The following is a 16,911-nucleotide window of genomic DNA, read 5'->3' on the forward strand; positions in this document are numbered from 1 at the left end:
TAGTGGGCGCTAAGTAATATTTTTTTCTGGAAAGGGAGCAGCAGGCCAAAAAAGTTTGGGAACTACTGCTTTAGAGTATAAGTTGCCTTTTGCCTTTTTTTGAGCTTAGCAGGTGCTTAAAATATTTACTGGTTGATATAAGAGAAGATGTGAGATAGTTTCATATAAACCTGAGAAGACTTTTCTGAACTAATGTAGAGTGAAATGAATAGAACCAAGAGAAAAATTTATATAACAACATAATGAAAACTATTTTGGAAAGAATTTAGAACTCTGATCAACACAATGATCAAGCTCTGACTTCAAAAACCAATAATGAAGAATGCTACCCACTTCTTTGTGATGGATAAACAGAATAAGTTATATATTTTTGGACATGGCCAATATAAACATGTTTTACTTGAATATAGATATTTATTACAAGGATTTTGTTTTCATTTCTTTTTTCCATTGAAAGGGAAAGGAAGTGGAAGTAAAAAATACTTGATAATTAAAAAATAAAATTAAAACAAATAAAAGAAAATAGGCTATGCTCTATTGGAGAATGAATGTCCTTTCAGGTTTCAGTTAGATAATACTGGTCTTACCAGCATCTGTTACATATCACTCCCTTTGAGAGTAGATTTGTGGAAATGATGCTGAGTGATGGGAAGTGTACCATATCATCTCTCTTAAAGGCTAACTGACAGCTTTTTCTTCATTTCTAATAATTTTCAAGATGAATACTATTCAGATTAATACATAAATAGTTTTCCTATGAATGAAATAGTTTACTTGCCTGTTTTTCATTTTAAGGGGGTCCCAGTACAAACACACAGTCAGAAACCCAGTAAAAAAAAATGAAAGTCACCCATCTCCAACCTTCTTATCTCTATTTATATGTAAATCACATAACCACCATGCCATATTTAATCCAAGCATCACATCAGCACACAATATTCCCAACTATTCAAGCTTCAGCAGTGCTCAGTATTTTGAGAGTTCTGTGACCCACAGAAAATGGAAAGATGCCAGGAAACAAGATCTTTCCTGCAGTGGGAGCCTGCATTTCATTGATGAAAGATTAATCAGGGCTTACTTTGATAGGATTAGTGCTCAAGCGAGAAACTCTAGTTGGGATCTCATTAACAAAGTGCCTATCCTTCACCTAGATAAATCTTAGGCAGTCTTGCCTTCCCTTCAAAGGGAAGGAACACTTCTTGTACTAGTTTTTAAGGAAGCACAGTGAAGAGGAGTGATAGTATTTTTAAAATAACCCACTTTGAAGAAACTAAAAAAAAATACATATTTTTTAAGTTAGATTAAAAAATGACAGGTAATTCTTGGGTCATCCTCTGATGTTGTTTAAGTATCTATGTCAGTTTAGTCACTTGTCCCTTCCCTCTAAGACACTGTAAACAAAATGTTCAAATTATAGTTTAAAAATACTAAATATTTTTATCCCACATGACAAATATATATATACACACACACATCACAACAAGTTCTGTTTAAATTTTTAATAGGGCATCACCCATAAGTATTATGTCAGTATAATAATAAGGAAGAATAAATATAAGAACAAAAAGAAATAATTTTAGAACTAAATGACAATTGGTTTGTGATCAATGAAGGCACTGTGCAGTTTCCTGAATATGACCCAATCTGATCTTCTCATAACTAATCCTGGACTGAGCTAATTGTCACTGCAATGACTGTCTAAGATGTAAATCCTGTTGGACTAATTCCATGAGATTCCCATCTATGGGCACATCTTTGTGCATGGTCAGATTAATTTATGCCACATTATTGGGGATTAAATTTAGTAAGTTTTGTGGTGATCTACTATATTCAAACAGACCCATCTGAATTGTGAATAAATTTACAATACATTATCATCATCATCATCATTATTATTATTATTTTGTTTAGGTTTTATATAGGACACTTCCATGACAGCATATTGTTTTAAAAATCATTTAATGATTTAGACTCATTAGATTACTAATTAACAAAGTTATCTTCATGTTTGCCCTGATCATTGAAGCTATAAGCTATACCTATACAACGTTGCCAATATATAGACAAGGTCACAAAGGAGAGTTCTGACAAAAGGTGATCCACTGGAGAAGGAAATGGCAAACCACTCCAGTATCTCAGCCAAGAAAACCCCATGGACAGTATTAAAATGATAAAAGATATTGACCCCAGAAGATGAATATTCAGGTAGGTAGGTGTCCCATATTACTGAGGAAGAGCAGAGGACTACTATAAATTCCAGTACTAAGGAAGCAGCTGGGCCAAAGCCAAATGGAAACTCGGCTGCAGATGTGCCTAGTGATGAAAGGAAAATCTGAAACTGTAAAGATTAATATTGTGCCAGTTTCTGGATCGTAAGATCTATGGATCAAGGTAAGCTGGAGTAGTCAAACAGGAGAGAGAAAGATTAAACATCAACTCTTAGCTGTCACTGAATTTAAATGGGCAGGAATGGATGAATTTAATCATTATATATACTACTGTGGGCAAGAATCCCTTGGAAGGAATGCAGTAGCCCTCATAATCAATAAAAGGGTGAGGAAAAGCAGTATTGGGGCATAATCTCAAAAATGGCAGAATATCTGTTTGAATCCAAGGCAAACCATTCAGCAACACAGTAATACAAGTCAGTGCTCCAACCTCTGATACCGAAGGGGCCAAAGCTGGTCAATTCTATGAAGAATTATAACATCCTTTAGAAATAACACCCCTCAAAAAAAGAAAAAAAGATATCACATTTATCATAGGGCACTTGAATGCTAAAGTAGGAAGTCGAAAGATAATTGGAATAAGAGGCAAGTTTGGCCTTGGAGTATAAAACGAAGCAGGGAGGACTAATAGAGTTTTGTCAAGGTAACTCACTGGTCCCAGAACTATACCTGAACACCATCAGATGGTCAATGTCAAAATCAGACTGATTACATTCTTTGCAATCAAAGGTGGAGCAGTTCCATACAGTCTGTTAAAAAAAGGCTTGGAGCTGACTATAACTCAGATCTTGAGCTTCCTATTGCAAAATATAGATGAATTGAAGAAAGTAGGGGAAATCTGATGGTTTTCTGATAGTCACATGGGTCTTACCTAAATAATTATAAACACAAAATGAAGGTGATGAATATATTTAAAGGATTAGATCTGGTAGACAGAATGCCTGAAGAACTATGGAGAGAGGTTTTCAATATTGTACAGGAAGCAACAACAAAAACATCTCAAAGAAAAAAGAGCAAGAAACAGCTGTCTCCTGAGGCTTTACAAATAGCTGATGAGAGAAGGAAAGGGAAAAGGAAAAGAGAAAGGGAAGGATATATCCAACTGCATGTTTAATTCCAGAGAAGAGCAAAAAGAGATATGGTTTTCTTAAATAAGCAATGCAAAGGAATAGAAGAAAACAACAAATGGGAATAACAAAAGATCTCTAGGAAAATCAGAGAAACCAGGGAAATATTTCATGTAAAAATGGGCATGATAAAAGATTAAAAAATATTTTTTTATTTTTTGTAAGGGATATAACAGGGATATAAAAGAGATATAACAGAAGTAGGAGAGATTAAGAGGTGGCAAGAACATACAGAAGAACTGTATAAGAAAAATCTGAACTTCACCAATAACTATAGAGGTATGGTTAGTGATCTAGAGTCAGACATCCTTGAGAAAGAAGTCAAATGGGTCTTAGGAAGCATTGCTAACAATAAGGCTAGTGGAGGTGACTGAATTCTAGCTAAGCTATTTAAAATACTAAAGATGATGCTGTTAAAGAAAAATGATGCTATTAAAATGTTGCATTCTATATGCCAGCAAATTTGGAAAACTTAACAGTGGTTACTGAATTGGAAAGATCAATTTACTTCCCCATTCTGAAGAATTAGCCAAAGAATACTCAAATTACTGAACAGACTGCTCATTTCAGACACCAACATGGTTATGCTTAAGATTTTGAAAGCTAGGCTTCTGCAATATATAAACCAAGAATTCCCAGAACAGGTTGCCTTTTGAAGAGGCAGATAAAATAGAGACCAAATTGCCAACATTCAGTGGATTACAGAGAAAGCAAGGGAATTTCAAAAAAAACCCATCTATTTCTGCTTCACTGGCCACACCAAAGCCTTTGTATGGATTCACAACAATGCTGCAAGTCCTAAAAGAGATGGGAGTAGTAGATCATCTTACTTTGTCTCCCGAGGATGTAATAAGCAATGATTAGAACCCTACATGGAATAACTGAATGATTTAAGATTGGGAAAGGAATACCACAAGACTTATCTAACTTATATGCAGGGTATATCATGTGAAATACATTCTAAGATTCTATAATTCAATAAATAAGTGGGCTAATGGAATAATAAGTTAGTGGCTATTTTTGGGGGGTGAGATGGTGAAGGAAAAATAAGATCTATGATTTCTAATTTATTAACTCTGAGAATTTATTAAGTTCCTATTATTTGCAGAGAACATACTAGATGGAGATAAAAAAATTTAGTTGTGACACAAATCTTGTTTTCAAGAAGCTTATAATCCAGGTAGAGAGGAAAGATACAAAAAGAGATAATTATAGCAAAGAGAACTGCATAATAAATGTAACAGAAATATAAAAAGAAATGACCATGTGAATTGAGGGGGAGAAGGTTGCTATCAATCAATAAACATTAAATTTCTACTGTGTGCTCAGGTAAGGTTACATGGGAACAGCTCCTGGCATTTGTACTTTGTTTGAAAAAAAAAATGGGAAAGATCCAACAGGCAGAGAGTCAGAGGAGGTCATTCTAGGCACAGCGACCAGTATGGGCAAAAAGATACGAAGAATGGAGGATAGAGAAATTCACTTGGGCTATAGCAATAAACATATGAAGGGAAATAATCGGAGATAAGCTAAAATGATGTCTATCTGAGCCTACAGCTTTAATAACATTTTTGCACCAGAAGGGGCATGACAAGTCACTAGAGAGAGTGGGGAATGCATGCAGCTCCATAAAAGGCCAAAATTTGGGATAAACAGGTTGAGTCAGACAAATACACAAATGCAGTTCAGTTTGGCAGTATTCCCTATTCTGATTTCCTTGGCATGGATTCTTGCATTGAAATCATAGTCTAAAACTGGACTGGCCTGACTTAGATCCTTGGACTCACCTCTTTTCCTGTTTCCTGTAATGATCCACCCAAGGGCATGAAGGTCTATTCCCACTGTGGAAGAAATAATGGTACTGACTGACTTCCTAAATAGACCATCTTGCAGCTGATGGGGACAGAGCTGCTAACCATTATCTGTTAAGCCTTACAATAACTCTGGAAGATAAATATGATTATTATCCAAATTTTATAAATGAGGAAATGACAGCTGAGCAATTTAAGTGACTTACCCAGGGTCACGTAGCTAGGAAGTGCCTAAGAAAGATCTGAACTTGGATCTTCCTGACTCCAAATCTAACATACAGTATTCACTATGCCACCTCACTACCCCTTTTTTTGTGGTGATGGTCGCAGTGGCAAAAAAAAAGAGAGAAGGCACTAAGGACACCATCTTCTGACGAAATATGTTAACTGTTCTTGGCCTTATAAATGGAGATCCTTGTTCAATGACTGGAGAAGAACTGAATCTTATCAACTTTGACACTTAACCTATATAAATAAAACCAGCTAAATCAATAAAGTTTTATCTAAATGGTAGGATGGATCATAACAGTTCCTTGCAGAACAGAATAAAAGAGCCAAGAGAAAGTTTTATAATTTTGCCAGAAATCTCACAATTTATACATTTAAAAACACCTTTCTGCTTAAACAAACAATACCAACAAAAAATCACCAGGAGCACATTTAACTACTTCTAGTTCTGGGCAACTCTCCTACATTAATAGTTTTTCAAAGATTAATAACTGGTTTAGCAAAATACTCAACAGTTCTTTCAATGAGTTTATTGTGTCTAGTGACCTGACTCCATTGTGGGCAGTTGGGTCAACTTTTACCATCTCTTTCCTTATTTTGTCTTTTAACTTCCAACTAATTATTGTTGTAGTTGAAACTATTTTCCAAGAGTAGGCTTAATGTGAACATAAGAATGAGAGACAGGAGAATAGGTAGAAGAATATTGCAGATGAAGCACTGATGTTTAAAATTTTGGATTTTTTCAGTGCTGCCATTCTGATAAAAGGTGAAGTCTAAGGTTTGTTCATAGTTTAACTGGGTAGGGGAGTAGGATATTCAGGAAAGTGATAAATTGTAGAATCAGACTGTAAGAATATGAACATGAATACTGAAGTCCTAAGAATGATGGCAGTGGAAAGGTCAAATTACATATTAACATCATGAGAAAGTTGGGAGAAGGACCCAAAAGTCAGCAGATGGCAGTAACAGGGAATGGAATGAATAGTGTATGAATATCAAAGAAGACAAATCACAGAGAAATGTTGGTCGAAGAATGCTTTGGAATTAACACTGAGATAACATAAAAATAGATCCCTCCCTGACTTTAAAATTGTTTTACCTCCAGCAGAAATTTCCTAAGTATGTTTTGTTTTTTTTTTTTTAACCCTTGTACTTCGGTGTATTGTCTCATAGGTGGAAGAGTGGTAAGGGTGGACAATGGGGGTCAAGTGACTTGCCCAGGGTCACACAGCTGGGAAGTGGCTGAGGCCGGGTTTGAACCTAGGACCTCCTGTCTCTAGGCCTGACTCTCACTCCACTGAGCTATCCAGGTGCCCCTCCTAAGTATGTTTTGATTCATTCTAGACATTCTTCCTGAGTTCAATTATTCAGGTGTCATTCACTGAGTACTGAGTCAGTAGGGTCGAAAGGGGTAGTTCTGGTAAATTCTGGGAGGTAAACTCGATTCCCTCTTTATTGTTCTTCCTGTGTCTTAATGTCCAGATATCTCTCTATAGGCTTCTTTTCTCTAAAATTTTCTTTTTGTGAATATTGAAGAATACTATTCCTCTTCTTCCTCTGTACTGTTCTCCAAATGAATTTATTATACTCTAAATTGGTGATGTCCTTGGCAAAGAATTAAGTGTTTTCTGATTGAAATGGCTTCTGGGTTCTTTTGTCTCCATATCGTAGCAACTGTTTTGCATCTACTAAACATAGATGGCATGCTGATAGTCAGGAAGATGATTTCAAATCCTACACTTAACTAGTTGTAAGCTTGTTTTTGGCAAAAAGCCTCACTTGTATAACTGTCAGCTGCTTCATCTGTATGAGGTAGGATAGACTTCACAGGGTTGTTGGGAGGATCTGGCAAAATGGTGCATGCAAAGCACTTTGCAAACATTTAAAGGTCAATATATAAATTCCAGTTATTGTTAAGAAATGGTAATAAAGGGGATGCTTTTACTTTTGTTCCTATTTTCCATTTTTCAAAGCCAAAAGCTTTGAAAGTAAAAGTTTAAACAAGTTTGGTTGGAGCTAGAGTAATCCTCTGATGTCTTTTCTTCTTTATCATTTCTTTTAATTTAGTATTTTTCTTTTGACCTTAGCTTATAACCAGCTCATTATCTGGCTGCACATTTTCAGCCTATAAAACAGACATAATTACATGTTTATGATAATCCATAGCTGACACCTTCCAACTTTTATTCTTGAAAAAAGTATTCCTACACTCAACCTTGGAAGAACTTCTTAAAAGATATTCCCAAGTCCCTAAAGAACTGAAGTTGAGGACCCCTCCAAAGGGCAATGGAGAGGCATGAGTAGACTGAAACATACTGGAAACAAGAATCGCATAAGAGAAGTATAGAGAAAGTCATTAAAAAATGTAAGATTAAGAAGAAAACAGATTAGTCGTGCCATGAGAGTGAGGAATGCTGGATGTCTAGGTGTTCCTCTGGAATCCTTGCTGTGTTAAAAGAATAGAAGGAAGGTCCTAGCAGATGGGAAGCCAGGGAGGAGGAGATAGGGAGGTATCGATCAGATCACAAATTCACTGAAAAATTATAATATTACACTATTCCTACTGATTCAGCACTTCCTCATCCAAAAGGTCTTCAACCAGGGATTCTCAACTTTTTTATGAGTGTTGGACTTCTCTGACAGTCTGGAGAAGACCATGGACCCCTACTCACAACAATATTTTTAAATGCATAAAAATGGCAAAGGATTTACAAAGGAAGCAAAAATGTTGAAATAATTATTAAAAAAAATTTTTTTAAAGATCTCAGGTAACAACCACTGGATCAGAATTATCTGTAAATTTGGAATTTTATTGTCTATAACCTCATTACAATATTAGAGTGATGGGACATATATTTCACTGAACACTTCCATGAGTACTGCAGGTCACCTTCTCTGAAACCTATAGTCTTAGACAGCTGGCTGTGGGACTGAATGGTTGAGTGGCTTACCCTAGCAGGACAAACAGCCAAGATGTGCCAAGACTTGAATTCAGGTCTCTTCAAACTTTCAATCTAAACCACATTGTCATACAAACAGAAACACATTCACTCATATACCTAATATTAATATAATTAGAGATGATATCACTATTCCAAAAGATCAATTGAGAGGACATCAATAAATATAAATCCCTATGTTGAACTCTCACTTTTATAAAAATTTTTTTGAGAATGATTTAAGAATATCCTTGCTAGGAGACAGCTAGGTGGTTCAGTGGATTGAGAGCCTGGGGATGGGAGGCCCTGGATTCAAATCTGATCTCAGATACTTCCTAGTTATGTGATCCTGGGCAGGTCACTTAACCCCCATTGCTCAGCCTTTACCATTCTTCTGCCTTGGAACCAACACACAGTACTGATTCTAAGATGGAAGATAAGGGTTAAAAAAAAAAAAGACTATCTTTGCTGAAAATAGAAGAAAGGCCTTGCAAATGATATTCTGTAGCTGATCCCATCTTTATATAACTGATCAAAGTGGATAAAGAATATAAAAACTCATTGATTATAAGACACGTTTGACTCAGTGGAGTACAAAGCTGACATTCATATTGCATTTTTAAAATTGAAAAATATTTTATATTTGTTATTCAGTATTTTCAGTTGTGTCTGACTCTTGGTTCACTGGGGGATTTTCTTTTTTTCTTTTTTTTTCCTTTGAAACAGAAAATTAAATGTCTTTTAATTAGGTAACATGTGCAAAGGCAAACAAATGAAGTAGTCAAAGTGTAATAAGTTAACTTCAATGTTTTTTAGAAAAATTTATTCCCCTAACTATTAAAGATGTTATTAAAAGACCTCCAAATCAACAGAATGATCAATCTCAAAGGTTTCTTCTGAATCTAACTTTGTTTCTCTATGCGCTTCCTGTGAATCATCCAAAGAAGCCAAAGCCTCATTTGAGTCACTTGTGAAAGTTTCTTGAGATGCGTCATCGTATTCTTGAAGATTAAGACCTTTAATAGCCTGCTTCATCTTTTTCCCCAAGACTTGTACTCTCCTTTTCTTAGCAGCTTTTTTATTTTCATATTCTTTTTGGTTTTCAATACAGAAAATTTCCTTAATTTGTCCTTCATTGATCCTTGGTGTATTTTTCAATAGATTTAGATAAACTCCACCTGGTGTTCTTCTTCTGCTCCCATTCATTATTAAAAGTCCACCATTTTGTTCAACTTCTGCAGTTTCCGTCAGCAGTTCAATTGCTTTTTTGTTTCCAATTATTCTTACTATGCGTGCTATCAGATCTTTCTTTGGTTGCTGAAGCCTGAAAGAAATTTCATCTGCTACTTTTTCTTCAGGATCCTTTTCTGTAATTTCATACCAACCTTTATAATTCATTTCTAAACTGTTTCCTATTCTGTCTTTAATAGGCTGTTTACGTTTGAGATGGCTTTGTCCATTTTCTTCTTCTTTTGGACTGGGTTTTTTGTCATCATGCATATATTCATCTAATTCTTTGTCTAATTTTCCAGTCTGCTGTTGTGATTCTCTCATTAACTTCTTAGCCAGCAAATAATTATGTCTCCGACTGTCTGCTTTTGTCAATGTTGCCCTCCATTCCTGGTATACAAAGTTCATTAGCTACTGCATCTTGACTCTGTTCCTGTAGCACTGCACTCCATATGTTATTGATCTTCTTCCCTCCCAGAATATGCTGTTTCTGATTGTTCTGTCCAAACTGAAAAGGCTCTGGTTTGGGAAGAGGATTAAAACGTTTCTGTCTCTTTCGCTTCCAAAGACAGTTGTCATCATCTGAATCAGAAAAGCTTTGCTCACTTGATTCTACACCCTTAATAGTTCGATAATGTGATACTGGGGAGACTGAAATGCTGCTGGAAAGGCCTGAATGAAATGTTGCCATCGTGTTCGTCATGTCAGAATCTGACTCAGAGAGTTCGCCATCTTCCATCCCCCGAACATCAAGCGCCATTTTTGGCTCTTCGGAGAAACCCTGAGGATTTTCTTGATAAAGATACAGGTCTGGTTTGGCATTTTCTTCACCAGCTCATTTGACAGATGAAGAAACTGAGGCAAACAAGGTGAAGTGATTTGCCCTCGGTCATACAGCTAGGAAGTGCCTGAGGCTGGATTTGAACTAGGGAAGAAGAGTCTTTCTGACTTGAGGCCCAGGGTTCTGTATTCATTGTACCACACCATTCTGAGACTGAGAAAGGTTAAGTGAATTACCCATGGTCACATAGCTATTAAAGATGAAAGGCAAAATTTGAACCTATTATCTTCCTACTTCTGATTTCAGCATTAACCCTTATGTCTACTACTTCAAAGACTCTCCAACAAGGTGTTTCTAAACCATATATTAAGGTAGTACAGTGGGTAGAGGTTGGTCTGGGAGTAAGGAGGGCCTGGATCTAAGTCCTTCCTCAGACACTTAACTTGGCAAGTGTCCTGAGCAAGCTGCTTCATTAACCTCTCAGTGTTAAGTTTCCTCATTTGTACAATGAGAAGGTTGTACTCCAAAATATTCAAGGTCCCTTCCAGCTCTAAAGGGAGAGTCATGAAAGATTCTTTAATAAACACAACCACAGAGATCAATCTGTTCAATGACCCTTGGATTATAAACATCGATCAAAGCATAAATCAGGAAGTAGAAGCCAATAAGAATGAAGAACTGCTAAAAAGAGAAGAAACAAAAAGAAGGGAAAGCATAAGAGAATAGGATGGAGAGAAGTAGATAATTCACAATCATGAGTTATGAAGGTGAAGGGGTTGAATTCTCCCTTAAAAAAAAGAGGGCAACAATGGATTGGAAAGCAGAATCCAACATGTTCTTTAGGAGAAACATACTAGATACATAAAGATTCACAATGGATTAATTAAGGTAAGAGACTCAAATTAACTTTATTAGACCAGAGTTGAAGCAAAGACTCAAGAATTCTCATCAATCCAATGAACAACTATGATCCCAGAGGTCTTATGATGAAGCACACCACTCATCCCTTAACAGAGAGGTGACTGACTTAGGGGTGCATAATGAGAGATGTTTTCAGACATGGTGGCATCATATTTTGTTTGCCTGACTATGCATATATGTGACAAGTCTTTTTTTAATCCCCAGTGGGAGTGAATTAGGAGAAAGAGAAAATTATTGTTTGCTAATGGAAAAAAGTTAAATAAAAGTTATATTTTAAAAAGATGACATTTATTGAATTACATAATGCTTTTAATGTCACAATCTTCTGCCTCCCAGAAAAGCTGGTGTTCCTAACCTAAATGTTTGGACACTGCAGTCTCAGAAAAATCAATGCTGAGGATGACCCAAATGACACAATGGTGAAATTTCAATGCATAGAGAACAGAGATAGGATTTGTGATTTTTCTGATACTAAAGACTCCCAAAGGAAGAATATCCCTCTACTAATGTAGGTTGGCACCTTCTGTGCAGGGTATAGGTTTTTTAATCTTCACCTATCTTACAATTGATACTAAGTATTGGTTCCAAAGGAGAGTAGTGGTTAGGGCAAGGCAAATGGGGGTTAAGTGACTTGCTCAGGATTATCGAACTAGGAAGCATGAGGCCAAATTTCTGCAGGGCAGAGTTCTAGAGAGATGCCTAGAGATTGTAATGTTCAATGACTTGCCAAGGATTAAGCATTTAATATAATATACATTAGAGCTGAGTCTTGGGCCCAAGTCTTCCTGGCTATGAAGCTGGCCTCTTATCTACTGCATCGTGTTGCTCAGAGTCCTTGTCAGGGAAAGAATGACAGCTGAATGGATGATAGGCCTAACATACCATAACCTGGTAAAATGTAATGTATAAATATAGTAATAGAAGAACTATGAATTTTAATCCTTTTTTTAATAGTAGTAAGCTACATGAGACTGTGTGTGATAAGCTCTCAACTTATGAATTGAAATAGAATATGGTAAAAACCTCCTTATGTTGGACTAATTATAGAAGCTATTAATGAATGAATTAATAAAAGGTCTAAATTATGGAATCTTTTTTAAAATGGCTTACTTTTAAATATAAAATAAATGTGAGTTTTGTACTAAGTCATGTCTTTGCTCATATTATTCCCCATTTACAGAATGACTTTGCTGTTCTTGTTTAATCTATGTCTTACTCAAAGTTCAGAATACTGCCTTCTTCATGCTTTCTACCTCCTTCAGCTGTCACTAATCTCCCACAGTGCCTTATACATAGCAGATATTCAATAAATGTTTGTTAAATGAATTAACTCTAGTACTTTTATTCTGTTCAGAACACTTAGGCATTTATTTTGAGATAATTAGCTAGTACATAGTCATAATCCTAGAAGCAAAAGGAAGTTTTCTGCATGGTAAAGAGTAAGTCCATGATTCTGTAGTAGAAGGATAAGGACACTGAGGTCTTTATCCAAATGAGTATACATTAAAAAAGATAACAATCTATAGCAATAAGACAAGAAAAATAAATTGACAGAATAAGAAAAGGCAAGGAAGAAGCAAAATTATTTCTATCTGCAAACAATATGATTATATGACTTATTGAAAAAACCTCAGATTATAAAAATATTGAAACAATTATTAATATAAATAAAGTACTAGAATATAAAATAAACTTATAAAATTGGACTTTCTGTATATTAATTAACTAAGAAACCCTGGAGAAAGAGTTATAAAGAATTCCATTAAAAAAACTATAAGATGCAAAAAATATGTGGTTATTACTCTATCTTGACACACATAAACCTTTTTTTTTTTAAACTATTACTTTCCATATTAGAATCAATACTATATATTGGTTCCAAGGCAGAGGAGTGGGAAGGGCTAGGCGATGGGGAGTTGTGATTTGCCCAAGGTCACCCAACTAGGAAGTAACTGAGGCTAAATTTGAACCATGACCTTCTGTCTCTAGGCCTGGCTATCAATCCACTAAGCTACCTTGCTGCTCTTATAAACTACAAAGTACTCTTTACAAGAAAAAAAGGAGAGAATTAATTGTATAAACTACTCTTCATTTTAGGTTGCACGAATGCGACAATAGTAACAATAGCACACAAAATAATGTGCAAGTTTAGTGTTCTACTACTTTATAAAACTTGCCAAAATAAAAGAATAGATGGTCAAGTGTTATGTTTGTAATAACAGGGATGTTGGGAAGCTGATGGACTGGCCTGAGCTAGGTACCAACAGGACACTCTCCTCCCACACACACAGGCTTGAGTGAATGGGGAGGGGCAAGTGCTCCTTGCTCTCAAACCCCTCCCACTCAGCAGTTGGTTTTCAGTTAAAAATGGAGACTGGGCAATGACTTCTGACAAGGCTCAGCAAAGCTAATCTCTAATGATGTTCCCCTCAACTTATATTCCCCACAGGTTTGATTGAGGAACAGAGGAGAAGCTAGATATCTTGGTATTAAGGACTGAGAAGGATCTGACTTCTTTGGCTGGCAACTGACAGAAACCAAGCTTAATAGCAGCTGTGAGTATGCCCAAAATAATACCCAGGAACGGCTATTAAAAGATGGAGTTTATATCAATAAAAGAAGGAAGGGATAGGCAAGGAGGGGGTAACTAGAATTTGGATAAGATCTGGGAAGCCCTGAACTGTCCAATGAACTAATAAGTGCTGATGCATGCACATACTTACCCCTTTCTGCACAGGTCTTCTGGGCATACTGGAGAACCACAATTCTCCTTGTGTAGCCTATGTAGTGTGGCATGCAAGCTACCACGTGATGTCTCATTTGTGTAATGTGTGTTTATGACATGATATTACTGCCTCACGTATTTCTTTCTTCCAGTCCTCTTCCTGCACAGTACTTAATAAAGATTACAAAACTCTTGTGATTGTCCATTCCTTAGTGCCACCTCTGCTGTGAATTGTTGCAGCTTGTAGCTTCTGTGTTCTTCTTTTCTTCATCTGTACCACATGCATACTTGTCTGTTGTCTATCATCTTGTTGGGTGGTTGGCTTGTCACCTTCTTAATCAGGAACAATAGTTATTGTGATGTAATTGTGTTAACTTCCATTGTGTTGTTTTTGTGTTGCAAAAAAAAGTTTGCAGTTTCTTTTTTCCTTTTTAGAAATTCAAGCAGTTCATTCTTCTTCAACAGTACATTCTGTCTGCTGTGGATCTGGCCGTGCATTTATTTCATGTTGCTCTAAGTCAGTTGGTTCTTCATGGTGTTCTTCATGTACAGCATGTTCTTTTATAGGCTTCACATGTGTGATATGGAATCAGGGGTCTCTGTTCTCAACTTTTACACATGTTGGACTAGTTAATAGTACCTAGTAAGGCCCGACCCATTTAGCGTCTAGAACAGATTTTCTTGCAAAGTTCCTTATGTAGACCATATCTCCTGGTTTAAGCTGATGTAAGCTAAAGTCTAAAGGAACTCTCTGGGTTAACAAGCCTAGTTTGTGCAATTCATGCAGTCTTTTCTTTAAGGCTTTTATATATTTATATAGCTGACATTCAGCTCCAAGGTGTGACAAGAGAGCTGACTTCTGGGATGAACTATGCCATGGTGCGTGACCATACAAAAGTTCATACGGTGACAATCGTGTGTCACTACAGGGTTGACTTCTTAAATAAAAGAGAACAATGGGGAGTGCTTGTACTCATTTCAGATGGCTTTCAGAACACACTTTTCCGATCAGGGTTTTAATTCTCTTATTGTAGACCTCAATTTCCCCTGAGGATGAGGGGTGATAAACTGAATGTAAGCTTCTCTTTATCCCCAAGGTCTTATAAATCTCATGCAAGATGTTTTGGGAAAAGTGTGACCCATGGACTGAATCAATTCTAGCTGGTACAGAAAATCTCGGGGCTATCTCTCTCAGAAGTGTCTTTACCACAAAAGGCTGAGATGTTTTTCTTTGCAGGGAATACTTCTGGCTATCGAGTCAACCTGTCAATGATGACTAGGGCATATTTGTAACCTTGACAATTGGGCACTGATATATAATCGATCTGCAAGCACTCAAATGGGGTATATGCCAATTGTCTGCCCCCTTATCCCTTAATTCTGGTCATGCCCTGATTGTACTGCAAAGCAAACCTTGCATTTTTGGCATGTTCTAATTGCACAAGTGGATATGCCAGGAGCCATCCAATGTCTTCGAATGCCATCCACCAGGGATTGGGTCCCATAGTGGCCTTTGACGTGCAATGCATTGCATAGGTATTATATAGAGATCTTGGAAGAATGGGTTTGTCCTCACTAGAAAACCATACACCTCTCATTAATTTGGCCCCTAGATTTTCTACCCAATGCTTCACTTCCCTTGAGGAGTATGCCTGTTTTAGATCTGCTTCATCCACCAAGGAGAAGTTCGGCACATGGATGGGACCAAATCGGGCACCATATTTGGCTGTAATGTCTGCCCTTCTGTTTACTAATGAGACTCCATCCACACCCTTTTGATGTGATCGGCAATGCATCACTGCCACTTCTTTGGGTAACTGGATAGCTTGTAGGAGTTGGTCTATAAGGCTCCCATAGGCTATTTCCTTCCCACCAGCAGTTATATATCCCCGATATCTCCAGATTTGGCCTGTACAATGAACTACATTAAAAGCATATTTGCTGTTGGAATACACGTTTATCCTTCTTCCCTGGCCAATTTCAAGAGCTCTGGTGAGACTCAGGATTTCGGCCCCTTGAGCACTCATGGACTTTGGTAGAGCTGCATACCATAAAGATATACCGCTCCCCATCTACCACAAATGCAGAACCATTGGTAAACAATGTCAGGTCTAGAGAGACTAAAGGGATATCAGTCAGGTCATCTCTAGTTTTCTGAACTATTTCCAAGGTATCTGCACAGCTATGGATGGGTTCCCCTTCTAATGGTAAGTCTGGCATCAGTGTGGCTGTGTTGATCTCTTTACAACGATGGAAAGTTAGGTTCTCATTGCCCAGCAACACAATCTGATATTGGGCTAAGCGTTGGGATGTAAACGCTTACAGGTTGCTGTTTTTCAAGATGGTATCTATTTGATGAGGTGAGTACAGCATAATCCTGCATCCCAAAACCAGATCTGAAGATTTCTTAACCATTAGGGCAGCAGCTGCAATTGCTCTTATACATGGTGGAATTCCCCTAGCCACAACATCTAGCTGGGTGCTATAATAGGTTATTGGTCTGAACTGATCACCAAGAGTCTGCATCAACACAGCACTGGCTATTCCCTTGTCCTCATGCACAAACAGGTGAAATGGTTTTGCGTGGTCAGGGATACCAAGTGCAGGACTTGACAACACAGTTGTTTTCAGTTTTTCTATAGCATGCTTGTGCTCCCGTGTCAGTTTTAAAGGTTCTGAGACAGTGTTCCTAGTCAAGTCTGTCAGAGGTTTTGAGATCAGACTATAACCAGGTATCCACTGCCTACAGTAACCCGTGATTCCTAATATTGCACGGAGCTGCTTCTTGGTCTTAGGCATGCACAGCTTCTGTACATGTGCAACTCTCTGCCATTTTCCATATTATACAAGCTACAAAGGAAAATAATGAAAACAATAGGAATGAAGGAGACCTAGAAATCCTTGATCTCAAACTACAATAT

At 37.0% G+C, this 16,911-nt stretch overlaps 1 protein-coding gene and 1 pseudogene across 1 annotated transcript in view; both read right to left on the reverse strand.

Moving 5' to 3' along the window:
• The window catches only part of TBCK (TBC1 domain containing kinase), a 262,360-nt gene that overhangs the window by 115,450 nt on the left and 129,999 nt on the right, over positions 1-16,911 (reverse strand). The window lies entirely within an intron of this gene.
• On the reverse strand, positions 8,826-10,323 carry LOC123251654 (annotated as a pseudogene).

Source organism: Gracilinanus agilis, chromosome 6 (genome assembly GCF_016433145.1).
Source record: "Gracilinanus agilis isolate LMUSP501 chromosome 6, AgileGrace, whole genome shotgun sequence".
In the NCBI taxonomy this organism is placed as follows: Eukaryota; Metazoa; Chordata; class Mammalia; order Didelphimorphia; family Didelphidae; genus Gracilinanus; species Gracilinanus agilis.